Source organism: Staurois parvus, unplaced genomic scaffold (assembly GCF_062004578.1).
Source record: "Staurois parvus isolate SC_StPar_1 unplaced genomic scaffold, SC_StPar_1.0 ptg000430l, whole genome shotgun sequence".
Taxonomy (NCBI): domain Eukaryota; kingdom Metazoa; phylum Chordata; class Amphibia; order Anura; family Ranidae; genus Staurois; species Staurois parvus.
In genome coordinates, this window is record NW_028318226.1 from 3,779,147 (window position 1) to 3,796,351 (window position 17,205).

General features: G+C 39.6%; 1 protein-coding gene across 1 annotated transcript in view; it reads right to left on the bottom strand.

Annotated features, from left to right (window-relative positions):
- SLC43A3 (solute carrier family 43 member 3) overlaps window positions 1-8,726 on the bottom strand; it is a 416,880-nt gene extending 408,154 nt beyond the window's left edge. The window contains exon 1 of the mRNA XM_089687586.1: window positions 7,888-8,726. The gene's annotated coding sequence lies outside the window, so the exon portion shown is untranslated. The remainder of the gene's footprint in view (window positions 1-7,887) is intronic.
- Between the last annotated feature and the right edge of the window lie 8,479 nt (window positions 8,727-17,205).

A 17,205-nucleotide genomic window follows, 5' to 3' on the forward strand; every position in this document is an offset into this window, starting at 1 on the left:
GACAGAGGGGTGACTGTGGACGTGGTATACTTGGATTTGGCAAAAGCGTTTGACACAGTTCCCCACACACGGCTAACGTGTAAGGTAAAGTCTACAGTCTTGGAAAAATCCGTATGTAAATGGATAGAAAACTGGCTAAAAGATAGTATTCAGAGAGTAGTGGTTAATGATTCATACTCTGAATGGTCTAGGGTTGTCAGTGGAGTACCCCATGGTTCAGTGTTGGGGCCCTTACTTTTTAATATATTTAAAAACAATATAGGGTCTGGGATTAAAAATCCCATTTCAGTCTTTGCAGATGACACCATGTTTTGCAGTTGAGTAACGGCCTTACAGGATGTCTCCAATTTACAAGCCGACCTCAATGCACTGTTTAATTGGACAACTATGTGGCAAATGAGGTTTAATGTTGATAAATGTAAGGTTCTGCAGTTGGGGGATAAGAATATGCATGCATCATACATACTAGCAGGAGTACAACTGGGGAAATCAATGGTGGAGAAGAATCTTGGGGTTCTGGTACATCACAAGCTTAATAATGGCATGCAAAGCCAAGCTGCAGTTTCTCAAGCGAGCAAAATCCTCTCTTGTATTAAAAGAGGTATAAACTCCAGAGAGAGAGATATCATATTACCCCTGTACAAGTCCTCATCTGAAATATTCAGTTCAGTTCTGGGCACCAATTCACAAAAAGAAGTGCAGAGAAGGGCAACCAAACTGATAAGAGGCATGGAGGAGCTCAGCTATGAGGAAAGATTAGAGGAACTGAATTTATTCTCTCTTGAGAAGAGGAGATTGATCAACATGTATAACTACATCAGTGGTTCATATAGTGGACTCGGTGTAGAGTTATTCCCCCTGAGGTCATCACAGAGAACAAGGGGGCACTCTTTAGTCTGGAGGAAAAGAGATTTAATCTTAAAATACGGAAAGGTTTCTTCACGGTAAGAGCTGTGAAAATGTGGAATAGAATCCCTCAAGAGTTGGTTCTGGCCAGCTCAGTGGATTGCTTTAAAAAAAAAGGATTGGATTCTTTCCTAGATACATTAATATAACTGGACATTAACATTTTTAGGTAAAGTTGATCCAGGGAACATCTGATTTCCTCTCGGGGGATCAGGAAGGCATTTTTTCCCCTGCAGGAGCAAATAAAATCAAGCTTTGCTGGGTTTTTTTTGCCTTTCTCTGGATCAACTCTGGGTATAGAGTTATAACTTTTTTTATTTGGTTGAACTGGAGACTTTGGTCTTTTTCAGCCAGACTAACTATGTAACTATGTAACAGTAACTTATTACATTGGAGGTCAGTGCTCAGATTGCTCCATTACAATGGTGATTAGCACTCAGTGTGCCCTATTACAATGGTGACATGGGAGAGCAGTATTTGGATTCTATGCAGCTTTTTCATGTGAAAAGATTTCCACTGATTTTTTGGCTTGTGCTTGAATAGCACTGAAATCCTGGTGTAGTGCTTTAATCTCAGACCCTTACATTGGTGGGCAGTGCTCAGTGTGCATCCTTACATTGGTGGTCAGTGGTCCATGTACCCTTTATATTGGTGGTCAGTGCTAGCTGTGCCACCTTACATTGGCAGTCAATGCCCAGTGTGCTCCCTTGCATTGGTGGTCAGTGATCACTGTACCCCTTTACAGTGGTGGCCAGAGTGCCCCTTTATGGGTGGGCAGTTTATGCCATTGCATTACCTGGCCTCCTGCTGCCCAACACCTCTGAAATTGCGGAAGTGGTAGTAACAGCAAGTGGGTGGCAGGGCACTTAGGATGATGGTGGTGTGGCTGGTGGAAGTGCTACATTCTTGCTAGCGAATGCAAACAAGATCTCATTGACAGGCGGAGGGCAGACAGTGGCAACTGTTTTAGGGGGTGCTGGCAGAAATATGGGGGGAGGGTGCTATTGCACAACCATGCACCCCTCAGTATTGCCACTGGTTGGAGGCACAAGGTAAATGGCCCAGGAGAGAAAAAATAATAAATGCAGCCCTGTGCTTATGTCATATACTTGTTTGACTTGGTATGCACCTGGCATCTGTCTTTAAGCCACAATGAGACTTGAATGCATAGAATAAGCAATCACATGGCCTTACATTTTCCTCTTTTGTCCACCAATCTGATACAGAAAAGAAACAGTCACTGTTTTGCTGCACATGCACATCACAGTCTATGTGTTCACATTTATTGATAGCCTCTGAGCTTCAATATAGAGGATAGGCACATTTATTTGTAACTCTGAGGGCATTTATTTCAAGAAAATACAGTACGTGTGTGTCTTTTAAAGAGGCTGGGGATCATGAACATGGAGGCATTCTGCTTTAAAATGGTTGCACTGGAGCAGTTTTGCGCTAAAAGTTAAAACATCAGCTGCAGGAGGGGTAGAGTTTGCTGGAAAATCTAAAACTCATTTGGTTTAACAAATATTTTTTCCAAACTGTCCCTATTTTACCACACTCTGTATGATTAATTCATTAGTATTTGGCCATGCGCTCCTCCAAACGCACAACACACCTACTTTTTGCTGTCATGCAATTAGATATGATTCATTAACATTATTTGGAAACTAGGAAGCATAATGTTTCACTGCTTTTATGGATAGCAATGGCAATTCACTGACTGATATTACCTCTTGGCTGGAACATGTTAAAGTGTTACAAAACGAAACAATAGTAAAGTCAGTCTGTATATGCAGTAAAACATGCCTGTTATACTCACTGTGGAACCTAAGGGGTTAATCCTCCGCATTGTGTAAAAGCGCTGTTTGATCCTGACTTCTCTGATCCTCCCCTTTTTCTAGTGCCCCCTCTTATCTCTTGATAAGACATATTGTGTGAAATAAACGCTCAGTTTGGTGTGTATTGCTAGAGAGTTTTTTTTTCTTGGGAGAGTGCATGTGATCATGCACAGGGCCAATCAGCACTGACCAGACAGAGGTCAGGGGTTGTGCGTCCTTCTAAAGCAGAAATAAAATTCCTCCTACAAGTTTTAACCAGTGCTCTAATGGACACTGATAGAAGTCATAAGACTGCTTTAACTAGTGATGGGAAAAGGTATTTAGCAGTTTATATTTACTAAAATAATTGCATTTCCATGTTCTGTGTACTGTGGGAGACCAGATATAGTGAACGCAGGGTCCTGGGTTTAGTAACACTTTAAGTAATAATGGCATAGTAGAAATGTCTTAACACGCAAAAATATGGAACATCTGTACCATAGCAATATTCATATACAGTACCACTCACAAATTTAGAAGTCATGTGCTCATGTGAGGAAAAATGTAAAGGGAACTTGTGTGAACTTAAATACACTTTCAACCACAATAGCATACATGCATACACTCGTGGAAGATTAACAAAACATTAATCAGGTGGTTTTGTCTTCATCCAGGCTCCACTATGATGTACAAATCACATGTATTTTTATTAAGGATATTCTTGAATAACATCACCAGAAAAACTGATTTGCGGAATTAGTTTTGCTGTTCTACATTGTATCAACAATTTTTTGTGCATGTCTATTTTTTTGTAATAAATTGCAGTTTGTTCACATAGTACTATCTAATAATGTTGCATGTGTAGTTTGCAAATGCATGATTTGCTCAGTGTAGGTCAGCCTTCCTCAACCTTTCCACCCCAGAGAAACCCTAAAATAATCCCCAGGTCCTTGGGATCCCCTACTGAAATCAATTTCTTTAGGGGCAGTGGGAATGTGCCTTATACACTGGTAAAGAGTAGGAAGAATAAAACCCTTACAGTCATGGTCAGAATGCCACATTTACAGATAGTTAAAAAGATAATTGGTGTCATGCTGCTGGCTTTCCCATGTGGTGTTGGTCCTGGAACTTCGCAGGCATCATCAAATGCGAGGTCAATCAGCTTTAGCCAAAGAAGGATAGGGTTGCCAACCGTCCATAAATTTACGAACAGTGTAAAAATCAGCCGATATTTACACTGGCTGTAAATGTTTGTTAGGGTTCAACAGAATCCTGATTGAGAATGGCTGAGACCAAGGGATCGCACCTATGGTTCACTATCTATTTGTTTGTGCTTTTGTAGAGATGACCCCTAGAAGTTATTGTAGGATTGACTGGATCTATGCTCTGTGGGACAATTTTAGTTTTATAAAGATGGCAAATGGGATGACATTATATCAAGAAGTTTAATCACCACTTTTTTCTTAGCCATATAAGTAAGTAAATTACTATTTAATATTAAATATGGGCCCAGTTTGTTTGGTACACACATAATTATAATGTGTTGAACTATTAGATACAGTGGGGCAAAAAAGTATTTAGTCAGCCACCAATTGTGCAAGTTCTCCCACTTAAAAAGATGAGAGAGGCCTGTAATTGGCATCATAGGTAGACCTCAACTATGAGAGACAAAATGAGAAAACAAATCCAGACAATCACATTGGCTGATTTGGAAAGAATTTATTTGCAAATTATGGTGGAAAATAAGTATTTGGTCAATATGAAAAGTTCATCTCAATACTTTGTTATATATCCTTTGTTGGCAATGACAGAGGTCAAACGTTTCCTGTAAGTCTTCACAAGGTTGGCCCACACTGTTGCTGGTATGTTGGCCCATTCCTCCATGCAGATCTCCTCTAAAGCAGTGATGTTTTGGGGCTGTCGCTATGCAACACGGACTTTCAACTCCCTCCAAAGGTTTTCTATGGGGTTGAGATCTGGAGACTGGCTAGGCCACTCCAGGACCTTGAAATGCTTCTTACGAAGCCACTCCTTCGTTGCCCGGGCGGTATGTTTGGGATCATTGTCATGTTGGAAGACCCAGCCACGTTTCATCTTCAATGCCCTTGCTGATGGTTTGCACTCAAAATCTCATGATACATGGCCCCATTCATTCTGTCCTGTACATGGATCAGTCGTCCTGGTCCCTTTGCAGAGAAACAGCCCCAAAGCATGATGTTGCCACCCCCATGCTTCACAGTAGGTATGGTGTTCTTTGGATGCAACTCAGCATTCTCTCTCCTCCAAACACAACGAGTTGTGTTTCTACCAAACAGTTCAATTTTGGTTTTATCTGACCATATGACATTCTCCCAATCCTCTTCTGGATCATCCAAATGCTTCTAGCAAACTTCAGACGGGCCCGGACATGTACTGGCTTAAGCAGGGGGACACGTCTGGCACTGCAGGATCTGAGTCCCTGGCAGTGTAGTGTGTTACTGATGGTAGCCTTTGTTACGTTGGTCCCAGCTCTCTGCAGGTCATTCACTAGGTCCCCCCGTATGGTCCTGGGATTTTTTCTCACCGTTCTTGTGATCATTTTGACCCCACGGGGTGAGATTTTGCGTGGAGCACCAGATCGAGGGAGATTATCAGTGGTCTTATATGTCTTCCATTTTCTAATTATTGCTTCATCAGTTGATTTGTTCACACCAAGCTGCTTGCCTTTTGCAGATTCAGTCTTCGCAGCCTGGTGCAGGTCTACAATTTTGTTTCTGGTGTCCTTCGACAGCTCTTTGGTCTTCACCATAGTGGAGTTTGGAGTGTGACTGTTTGAGGTTGTGGACAGGTGTCTTTTATACTGATAACAAGTTCAAACAGGTGCCATTGATACAGGTAATGAGTGCAGGACAGAGGAGCCTCTTAAAGAAGAAGGTACAGGTCTGTGAGAGCCAGAAATCTTGCTTGTTTGTAGGTGACCAAATACTTATTTTCCACCATAATTTGCAAATAAATTCTTTCCAAATCAGCCAATGTGATTGTCTGGATTTGTTTTCTTATTTTGTCTCTCATAGTTGAGGTCTACCTATGATGCCAATTACAGGCATCTTTTTAAGTGGGAGAACTTGCACAATTGGTGGTTGACTAAATACTTTTTTGCCCCACTGTATATGATCACCTTTTTGGCCACTTCTCTTCTTGAGACTCTGTTGGGTGTGATATCATCTGTTAGATTCCTCTTCCTTTAGAAATTTGGAACAGTTTGTGATCGTCCGTAAGTATTGCATATTGAGTTGATGGCATTGGTATTGTGTTAGCCTTATATCTACCCTTTTTTATTTTGAATATAATCTAGTGAGTCAAGTCCATTATTACTCTTGTTTTGATTTTTTCTATCTATAGGATTGTAGACAAATGCTGATCTGTCTCTGTGCCCTTCTATGGGCGATCCATACTTGAGTCCCTTATGTCAACACCCTAGACTGGATTTTATTGGTCTTCGCCACATTTGTGTAAGCCTAATAGTTTCCTAAATATCATATGTATATGTGATATCATATTATGTTATATGAAGTTGATGCTGAATATTTTTGTTTCTCATATATAGTAGTACCGTCTCCCTCTACAAAGAACTTACTGTCCTGAAGAAGTCATATGCATAGGCGAAATGCGTTGACTGTTCTTAATTGTAATAGGAATATTTTGATGATACAATATCTTCCTAATAGGGTGATGTGCACTACATATGGTGTAGGGGGTTAAGCCAGGCATCACCTCCTTCTTTGAAGGGTTTTCTGAATGTTATCCCAATTTTAATGTTGGGGTTTTTTTTATGTCTTCTTCATAAATAAAAGCTATATTTTTTAATACAGTATGTTGTTTGGCCTCTCAGTGTGCCTGACAAATCCACTATCTTGGCAGTACAAATATTGTCTGGGATTTTTTGCGTTATACATTGAATGTGGCACTAGGAAGCTTATACATTTGTGTTCATTTGGGGTGATCTCAACCAGTACGGTTCCTAGCTTCCTATTATGTTCTCCTTGTTCTCCTTGTTCCTATGACCGAAGGGCTGAGAGAATATTGAGACCTGATACATAGGAAACTTCTTATTTTTGAGTACTGAAATAAAGATAGTGGATTATTTGGGCACAGCCTGGGATGGAGTTATGTTGCGCATTTAGAAAAATGTGAGCAATAATAAAGGGGTGTCAGCTGAACTAGAAATGTTATATATGCAAAAACTAAGGAGAAGCCTAGAAAAGAAATCAAATTTAGATTTGCATAACAAATATTTTGAGCGTTATATTAAGGAGAACATCAGTCCAAAAAGGGTTGTGTGGTCAAATATTCCCCAATGTTAGAAATATAACCTTTGAATTTAAGACTACATGGAAAAATAATTTACAAAATTGTTCCAGGAATATGATGCAATTACTCCTTGCACAGAAGGTTAAACAACTTTATACTCAATAGCAAATCCTCTGTTCATACCCTGAATTTGTACTTAAGAATAAGGAATTACAGGATTATCTTGTACTTTTTAACACTGATTATCAAAGAAAAAGAGCAAAAATTCTTGAGAGACAAGATGTCTTTCTCCAGTAATTATGCATATAAATGGCCTGAAGATGGACAGAGACGTCCCTGGGTTCAGAAAAGTACATCAGAACAAACATTCCAATGCACAAGCGCTGGACATAGTAGAATCAGACTCTTCTAACGCTTCTACTTTTTCTCGCACTTCACAGGATATACATGCCACTCACTGGAGACAGTTTATCTCAGATGAGACCTGAAGCTGGTGATGGTACTTTACACTAGGTGGTAGTGGTAAGAAAAGATTTGTAGAGCACTACCTTCTAATTCTAATATATCCCAGGCACAGGATGTAACTTCACATAGCCACCTCCAGTGAGACTAGGTCTCATATAGTAGGTGATGGTGTTTCTGGTACACTCTCTTCTAACTCACAACTTTCTGTTCACATTGAAAGTACACAACCTATCCTTAATAACAATGACATCCAATTTGGATCCTTCTGGTAATATTTTTTTAGGACCGCAAATTCAGCAAGAAAAGGCAAACATATCAAGTGAACTTATAGGCACTACTGATCCATTTGTTGTAAAGATGACACTACAGAACTAGGTCTTAATGTGATTAACTTATCTTCACATAATCTTACCTTGATAGAAAAGGAGGTGCTGAGTTAGGGCCTGACTTTCTGCCTCGTTCAGCAATTAGATCAGTTTGCGATCATGAAAGATCTTCATTTATTTGCACAGAAACGTACCTAGAAATTTTTGTTTGATGAAGAACATAGAAAGAAAAAAGTGATACAATACTAAAAGAGCAATGGAGCGATTTTAATGTCCGGGATTTCCGCGCTTTAAAAGATTTCATGGATCTATTGGAGAAAAATAAAGGCTTAGAGACGTTAGTAGAACAAACTCCCCCTCATGGTCATTTAACAAATGACATCCCACATGATAGCACCCCCAGGGTTAAAAAAGAAATCTGACAAGTTTCCACTTTTACAGACTAACCCTAATATTATGGCTTTTCTAACTTTAGATATATAAACAAATTGAACAAATTCAAACACAGGGGTACCACCCTGGGAATCTGTCAATGGAACAAGCTGAAACTTTATGGGAATTGAGGAATGACCATACAATGTTAAGCAAGCCCTCTGATAAAGGGGATTATGGATAAGGACCAATATCGAGAAATGTGCATGAAAATTTAGCAAAATAAGGACCGGTATAGAGAGAGTCCCAATGATTAGATGGACAGATTCCAGGGGGAGTTTACTGAGCTACTAGCATCAGCTACTACAATGGGGTGATTAACAAAGACACATATAGTATTGTTACCTAAGTTACGTGTATTTGTTAATACACCCCAATCCCTGTAGGAGTATTTACATATACACTGCTGGATCTGAGAGTTCTTACAGAAAAGAGGCAGTTCCATTTGCAATATGCATTTGATAGTTACATAATATAAACAAGTTACATGCTAAGCAGTATTTACAAAACAATGTGCAGTTTAAGTCCCTTGATGTATACGATATTTACAAATTACCCACAAAACCATATTTACAATACAATGTACAATACAAGTATGAACTTAGTTTATCTCTCAACTTCAGGTCTCGTCATGCTGGCTGCTGTGTGTCCCAACATAAAAACACCCACAGCTTGGTGAGAAAGCATTATATCCCCCCTCCTTTCTGTACCGTGGCTAATATAATGCTCCCTAACTGGTCACTGTACCTAGCAAATGTATATTGGGCACAGCCTGATTGGAGGATTCAAAAGAAGGCTGCTGTTTACAACTCATGTGAGATGTGATAAAGGACAACAAGAGAGCAAAACTTATATACAGTACCTAAACAATATCTTCCCTCCACTCAATAATCACAGCAATCCACACAGATATGCAAGTGGGTCCCAACACATATCTTCCAATGCGCTGACCTCCAGTCGTGGACCTACAACTTTCGTTATGAGGTCTAAATTGGTATATTCTCCAGGGGGCATGAATATGCTTCGGGGATTCCTCAAAATGGATCTTCTCCCCTTTTAGTGTGAAACCTAGTGTATGTCCCTTTAAGAGACCAGTCTTTGCCTCCTCCACTGCACTAGATACACTCTGCAGATACACAGGCATGGGATAGTCTCTCAAGTCTAAAAAGAATGCCTATCCCATGTCTGAGTGTACCAGCAGTTGATAGGTGTGGAGAGTGCTGCCCCCCCCCCTCCCCGTTCTCTCCACATTGGCTCACTGGCTGTGATTGAGGGTCTCAGGATTCAATGGCTCCCACTGCTGTCTTAGCTAATGAAAAGGGAGAGATCCGGGACATCTGAGGCTCTTGTGCACATCGCTGGATTGAGATGGGGCTCAGATAGGCATTAGGGGGTTACATAGTTACATAGTTAGTCTGGCTGAAAAAAGACAAAAGTACATCCAGTTCAACCATTAAAAAAAAGAAGGTATAATCCTATACCCACAGTTGATCTAGAGGAAGGCAAAAAAAAAAACAGCAATGCATGATCTAATTTGCTCCTGCAGGGAAAAAAATTCCTTTCTGATCCCACGAGAGGCAAATGGATATTCCCTGGATCAATGTTACCTATCAATGTTAGCATCCAGTTATATTCTGTGTATCCAAGAAAGAATCCAGGCCTTTTTTAAAGCAAGCCACTCAGTTGGCCAGAACCAACTCTTGAGGGAGTCTATTCTACATTTTCACAGCTCTCACTGTAAAGAAACCTTTCCGTGTTTGGAGATTACATTTCTTTACCCCCCAGACGTAAAGAGTGCCCCTTGTCCTCTGTGATGACCTCAGGGTGAATAATTCTACACCGAGTTCACTATATGAACCACTGATGTATTTATACATGTTGATCATGTCCCCCCTTAATCTCTTCTTCTCAAGAGAGAATAAATTCAGTTCCTCTAATCTTTCCTCATAGCTGAGCTCCTCCATGCCTTTTATAAGTTTGGTTGCCCTTCTCTGTACTTTGTCCATTTGTGAATTGGTGCCCAAAACTGAATTAATGATTTGTACAGGGGTAATATGATATCTCTCTCTGGAGTCTATACCTCTTTTAATACAAGAGAGGATTTTGCTCTCTTTAGAAACTGCAGCTTGGCATTGCATGCCATTATTAAGCTTGTGATCTACCAGAACCCCAAGATCCTTCTCCATCATTGATTCCCCCAGTTGTACTCCCCCTAGTATGTATGATGCATGCATATTCTTAGCCCCCAAGTGCATAACTTTACATTTATCCACATTAAACCTCATTTGCCACATAGTTGCCCAATTAAACAGTGCATTGAGGTAGGCTTGTAAATTGAAGACATCCTGTAAGGACGTTATTCCACTGCACAGCTTGGTGTCATCTGCAAAGACTGAAATGGTATTTTTAATCCCAGACCCTATATCGTTTATAAATATATTAAAAAGTAAGGGTCCCAAGGCTGAACCTTCGGGTACACCATTGACAACCCTAGACCATTCAGAGTATGAATCATTAACCACTACTCTTTGAATACAATCTTTTAGCCAGTTTTCTATCCATTTACATACGGATTTCTCCAAGCCCGTAGACTTTACCTTACACATTAGCCGTGTGTGGGTAACTGTGTCAAACATTTTTGCAAATACCACATCCACCGCCGCCCCTCTATTCAAGGTTTTGCTCACCTCCTCATAAATAGAAATCAGATTTGTTTGACAACTTCTGTCTTTCATGAATTCATTCTGCCTGTTGCTTAAAATATTTTTTTCCAGCAAGAACTCACCTATGTGGCCTATTATTAAACTCCCAAGTATCTTCCCAACTATATAAGTTAAACTAATAGGTCTATAACTACTTGGTAAAGATTTTGACCCCTTTTTAAATATTGGCACCACATTGGCCTTACGCCAATCCAGAGGTGCTATGCCAGTCATTAAAGAGTACCTAAAAATTAGAAACAATGGCTTTGAAATGACAGAGCTTAAGTCTTTAAGGACCTGTGGGTGTATGCCATCAAGTCCCGGTGCTTTATTCACCTTTATTCTGTCTAAATATTTTTGGACTGGGGGCTGCTGCACGCACATAGAATGCATGAAGGTAAGAAACATTAAGGTTTTATAACCACTTTAAGTCCATTACAGCTTGTTTTTTTCAGTTGCAATTTATTTATTTACACTAAACAATTTGTCTACATATTTCAGTTAACAAATCAATTTCCCCATGTACCAAATCTTTACTATAAAAAAAAACCTGGAGATACAGTTTACTAACAGTATAATACAAACAAATTTCAGACTGTGCTTAATTGACTATAGCAATAACACAATAAATGCCTAAAACCTTATATTATTTGTTATTTTTGGAGTCCTGTGATGGCCTTATACTGTAATGCACTTCCATTACCTTGTATACAGTATCCTTACCTGGACACCAACAACTCTGAGACTTTTAATTATTTAATGTAGTGAAGCCCTGGAAAAGAAACAGGTTCTTTAAGTAACAAACAATATAGAGACAGCAATACAAGAAAATGACAGTTTGAAGCCCAGCACAACATTGGCTACGATAAAACCTAACTTGCTGCAACAGGCCCTGTTTACATCTCATGCCAGGATTATACTAAATGCAGTCCTTTGAGCGTTGAGGACCTTATAGTGGCATGCTTACTTCACATTGGGAGAATTTGTAATCCCAAGGAAGGGGTACACACATAACAAGCAACATGAAAAGTCAGAGCCCAAGGCCTCTCACTACTTTTGATGGTATCTGGGTTCCAGGTGGTCCCATGGTGGCCAGCAAAAGGTTCTTCCTTCTTGAACTGGCATCTAGCATCAGTAAGTGGTAGAAACAGCAGCCACCTCTAACCAGACCAGGATCTCCTCCACATTTTCTCACAGTAAAAGCATACTGTAAAGTGGAAACACTTTGGAACAGCTGGCGTACTCTAGAACAATAGCAGGTTCCCAGATGAAATACAGCAGCCATATAGTCTCTCAACAGCAGCAAATAGTCTACAGCAGCACACACAACACCTCTCCTCTATCCTGTAGACAGCATGGCCCTGCACTGCAGTTGCTCTGGGCTATTGGCAGATGTTTCCTTGAGTAATAAGTCTTTAGCCCTTACACACAAAGACTGCTGGCAGCAAGCTCCTGAGCCCTCTCCCTGGGATCCAGGCAGCCTAGACTGTCCTGGGCAGACTCACTCCCTGCGCACTATTCCAGGTGCCCCACTCTCACTATGGTTCCTATAGATCACCACCACTGTCTGCTATCTACATGGGTCCCCAGAGACTCTCCTGTACCCTACGTGGGCCTCTGCACTCCCTGTCAGGCTAAACACATGTGGCCAATCAGATGCCATCCTAGCCCTGGCAATCCTTCTCTCTTCCTGACTGGCCATCATAAGCGGATAGTAAAGAAACAAAAACACTTTGCTAAAGGGTTTAGTGCTTTTTAGGTGGATATGAAGGACACCAGCTGGCACTATACGAGTATATATGGAACAGAATCCTTAACCTGGCAAATGTTCAGAATGAGAGTAAATGGAAGTTCCAGTTTACTAAACAGGTGCAAAATGGAATCAGTAATGCAAAACAGGGACAGAATTCCTCACACAAAAGATAATGGAAGCTGCAGAAACATGGACACTTCACAGCAATGTATTTATGGGTCAATCAGGGAAATATGGTTGCACAGCAAAGTCCCTATAAACCTTTTAGCAAAAGAGAGTCTAGCTGAGTATCACAACTTTGGTAAAGCTGTTCAGAGCACAGTTATTTGTGCTTATCCTCATAAGCCACACCCCTCTCAGTGTCCTGGGTAGCTCTAGATACACAGGAGAAAGCATCACCCCACTCCAACTGCAGTACTCTGGTAGAAATTTGGAAGGTGTTCCCGACAGTAACTGGATCTTTTGGAGAAGCTACATATTATTAGCCTATGTCCTGGCTGTCCACTTCTGAGCATGGTTAACAAACTGGCACCCCCTTAACATATACATATATACTGCATATATATATATATATATATATATATATATATATACATACATCTTTTATCCCAAAAGGAAAAAAAAATGTTGCTGTAATTGATAATAAAATGTTATACATATAAAGTGCTCAGCATAACACCCCTTTTGAAAAGTAAGATAAGGTAATATCTCAATGAACACAAGGACAATTTCCAAAATGTTTACAAAACTGAGTTTCATAGAACATTTGTTTAGTTCATAACATGAAAATAAGGTTAATAATATAACTTAGACTACAAAATCTTCAGTCTTACTCAAATTAATTTATGCAAAAATTAATACACCCCACAACATAAACTACTATATCTAGTATTTTGTATGACCTCCATGATTTGTAAGGACAGCACCAAGTCTTCTAGCAATGGAACGAATCAAGTTAAAGACAAATTACAACATCTATCTTTTTCTATTCTTCAAGAACGACCTCTTTTAGAACCTGGATGCTGGATGGAGAGTGATGCTCCACTTGTCTCTTCAGACTTCCCCATAGGTGTTCGATTGAGCTCAGATCAGGAGACATACTTGGCCACTGAATTACTTTCACCCTGTTCTTCAGAAATGCAACAGTGGCCTTAGATGTGTGTTTTGGATCATTGCCATGTTAGAAGGATGAACAAGGGCACGGAGTGATGGTACCATATTCTCTTTCAATATAGAGCAGTACAGCTGTGAATTGGTGTACTCATTATATATTTTTTTCCCCCAATCTGCAGCACCTCGATTGTTTATTTGTTTATTACAATTACTATGAGTACAATAGTTTCTCATGTCAGTGGACCCTTCATGGGTCATCATTAAATCAACATTAAATGCACAACTACAACATACATTTTTATCTTCTGGTAACAAGTATATTGATGTTATTAAGTAATCTTATTGATGAAATGTGTGTTAGCTTGAATGGGCTGCTGTTCCTGTGTTTCTTGAAGAAAAAAGATTCTTACACCTTTTTTAAAATTTGGCCACACGGAAACTGTAAAGTCATTTGATACCATATAATTCCATGTGTGGTAAACCACACTGCATTTTTCAGTGTATGGAGGTGCCATTAAAGCAATATTAAGCCCAAAGGAAAACATTTATTATTTTATATTATATTATATTATAGCTCACAAATTCTTAGATGGCTGTTTTAGTTTCCTGTTTTATGCTTTCTTTCTTCAATTTCATCTGGTGATTCAGCCAGCAACTCTGCTGTTTGTCAGAAGTTCAGGCTCTCCAGCAGAATGTATTAGTTTACATGGATGAGACAATCCATTTACCACTGACAGGGATGATTAAAATTATCAGCTTTTATTTATTCATGTAAAACTTTTATCCCAAAAGGAAAAAAAAATGCTGTTGTAATTGATAATAAAATGTTAGCTGGAGGTTGGCTTTTTGGGTTGAACATGTAACATGTTCCCACTGCTGGAGCCACTGCCCGCTCCTCTGCATAGAGTGGCAGTTAGAGGGGGATCTTCTCCCCTCGCTTGCTGTCACTATTTTACAAAAAACGCAGCCATGCAGGGCTTGTAGTTCATAATGAACTACCACATTTCTCTTCCTGTGCTTGTGTATCTGCAAGCCTGTACGAGGTACAAGCAAAAAGATACACTGACAGGTCTGCAGTAAAAAAAAATAATAAATGCAAATTTTTTTACATGCAAAAAGGTGCGTTTATTATTTTTGTAAAAAAAAGGTGAACTTACCCTTTAAGCTCACAGACCACAACCAATTGTTACTACATTCAAGTTACATAGTTACATAGGTAGTCTGGCAGAAAAAAGACAAAAGTCTATCCAGTTCAACCATTAAAAAAAAAAAAGTTATGTCCTGTACACAGAGTTGATCCCGAGAAAGGCAAAAAAACCCCAGCAAAGCATGATCCAATTTGCTTCTGCAGGGGAAAAAAATTCCTTCCTGATCCCCCGAGAGGCAATCAGATACTCCTTGGATCGACTTTACCTATAAAGGTTAGTATCCAGTTATATTCTGTGTATCCAAGAAAGAATCCAGGCCTTTTTTAAAGCAATCCACTGAGCTGGCCAGAACCAACTCTTGAGGGAGTTTATTCCACATTTTCACAGCTCTCACTGTGTAGAAACCTTTCCGTGATTGGAGATTAAATTTATTTTCCTCCAGACGTAAAGAGTGCCCCCTTTTCCTCTGTGATGACCTCAGGGTGAATAGCTCTACACCAAGTTCACTATATGAACCACTGATATATTTATACATGTTGATCATATTCCCCCTTAATCCCCTCTTCTCAAGAGAGAATAAATTCAGCTCCTCTAATATTTTGTCATAGCTGAGCTCCTCCATGCCTGTTATCAGTTTGGATGTCCTTCTCTGTACTTTCTCCAGTTCCCCAATGTTCTTTTTGTGAATTGGTGCCCAGAACTAAACTGCATATTCCAGATGAGGTCTTACTAATAATTTGTACAGGGGTCAAATGATATCTCTCTCTCTGGAGTTTATACCTCTTTTAATACAAGAGATGATTTTGCTCGCTTTAGAAACTGCAGCTTGGCATTGCATGCCATTATTAAGCTTGTGATCTACCAGAACCCCAAGATCCTTCTCCACCATTGATTTCCCCAGTAGTACCCCCCTAGTACGTATGATGCATGCATATTCTTAGCCCCCCAGTGCATAAACTTACATTTATCAACATTAAACCTCATTTGCCTCCTAGTTGCCCAATTAAACAGTGCATTGAGGTCAGATTGTAAATTGAAGATATCCTGTAAGGATGTTATTCCACTGCACAGCTTGGTGTCATCTGCAAAGACTGAAATGTGATTTTTAATCCTAGACCCTATATTGTTTATATATATATATATATTAAAAAGTAAGGGTCCCAACACTGAACCTTGTTGTAACCAACTGACAACCCTAGACCATTTAGAGTATGAATCATTAACCACTACTCTTTGAAAACGATCTTTTTAGCCAGTTTTGTATCCATTTACATATGGATTTTTCCAAGCCCGTAGACTTTACCGTACACATTAGCCGTGTGTGGGGAACTGTGTCAAACGTTTTCGCAAATTACAAGTATAATATGTCCACCGCCGCCCCACTGTCCAAGGTTTTGCTCACCTCCTCATAAAAAGAAATCAGATTTGTTTGACAAATTCTGTCTTTCATGAATCCATGCTGCCCGTTGGTTAAAATATTTTTTTCCAGCAAGAACTCATCTATGTGGTCTTTTATTAAACTCTCCAGTATTTTCCCAACTATAGAAGTTAAACTAACAGGTCTATAATTACTTGGTAAAGAAATTGACCCCTTTTTAAATATTTGCATCACATTGGCTTTACGTCAATCCAGTGGTACTATGCCAGTCATTAAAGAGTCCCTAAAAATTAGAAACAATGGCTTTGAAATGACAGAGCTCAATTCTTTAAGGACCCGTGGGTGTATGCCATCTGGTCCAGGTGCTTTATTCACCTTTATTCTGTCTAAATATTTAGACATCAATTGTGAGCCAATGTGGATCATTTGGAGCTGTGTCAATACCATGCTTATTATGGACAAAAGCTCCCCTATGCTCCTTTGTATACACAGAGCTGAAGAAGGTATTTAATAAATTTGCCTTCTCTTTGTCCCCAGTTACCCACTCTAGATTATTTTGTAAAGGGCCTAGATGCTTGGACCAGACCTTTTTACTATTAATATATTAAAGTTTTCACCCTCATACAGTGATCCACTCTAACCCTCGGAGTCAGATGGCTAGAGTGGGCAGGAGAGTGATAGATCACTTGAGATGGATCTCATGGAGATGGTACAGAAAGTGAGTCATAGGGGTTACCCTTTGATTGAGTTGGATAAGGAAAAAACAAGAATACTAATAGAACAGCATTACTAGTAGGTAAAAAGTCACACAGGGGTGTATCGAACATTCCGTTTGTGTTACAGTATATAGACATAATATATAGGAAAATAGATATCAA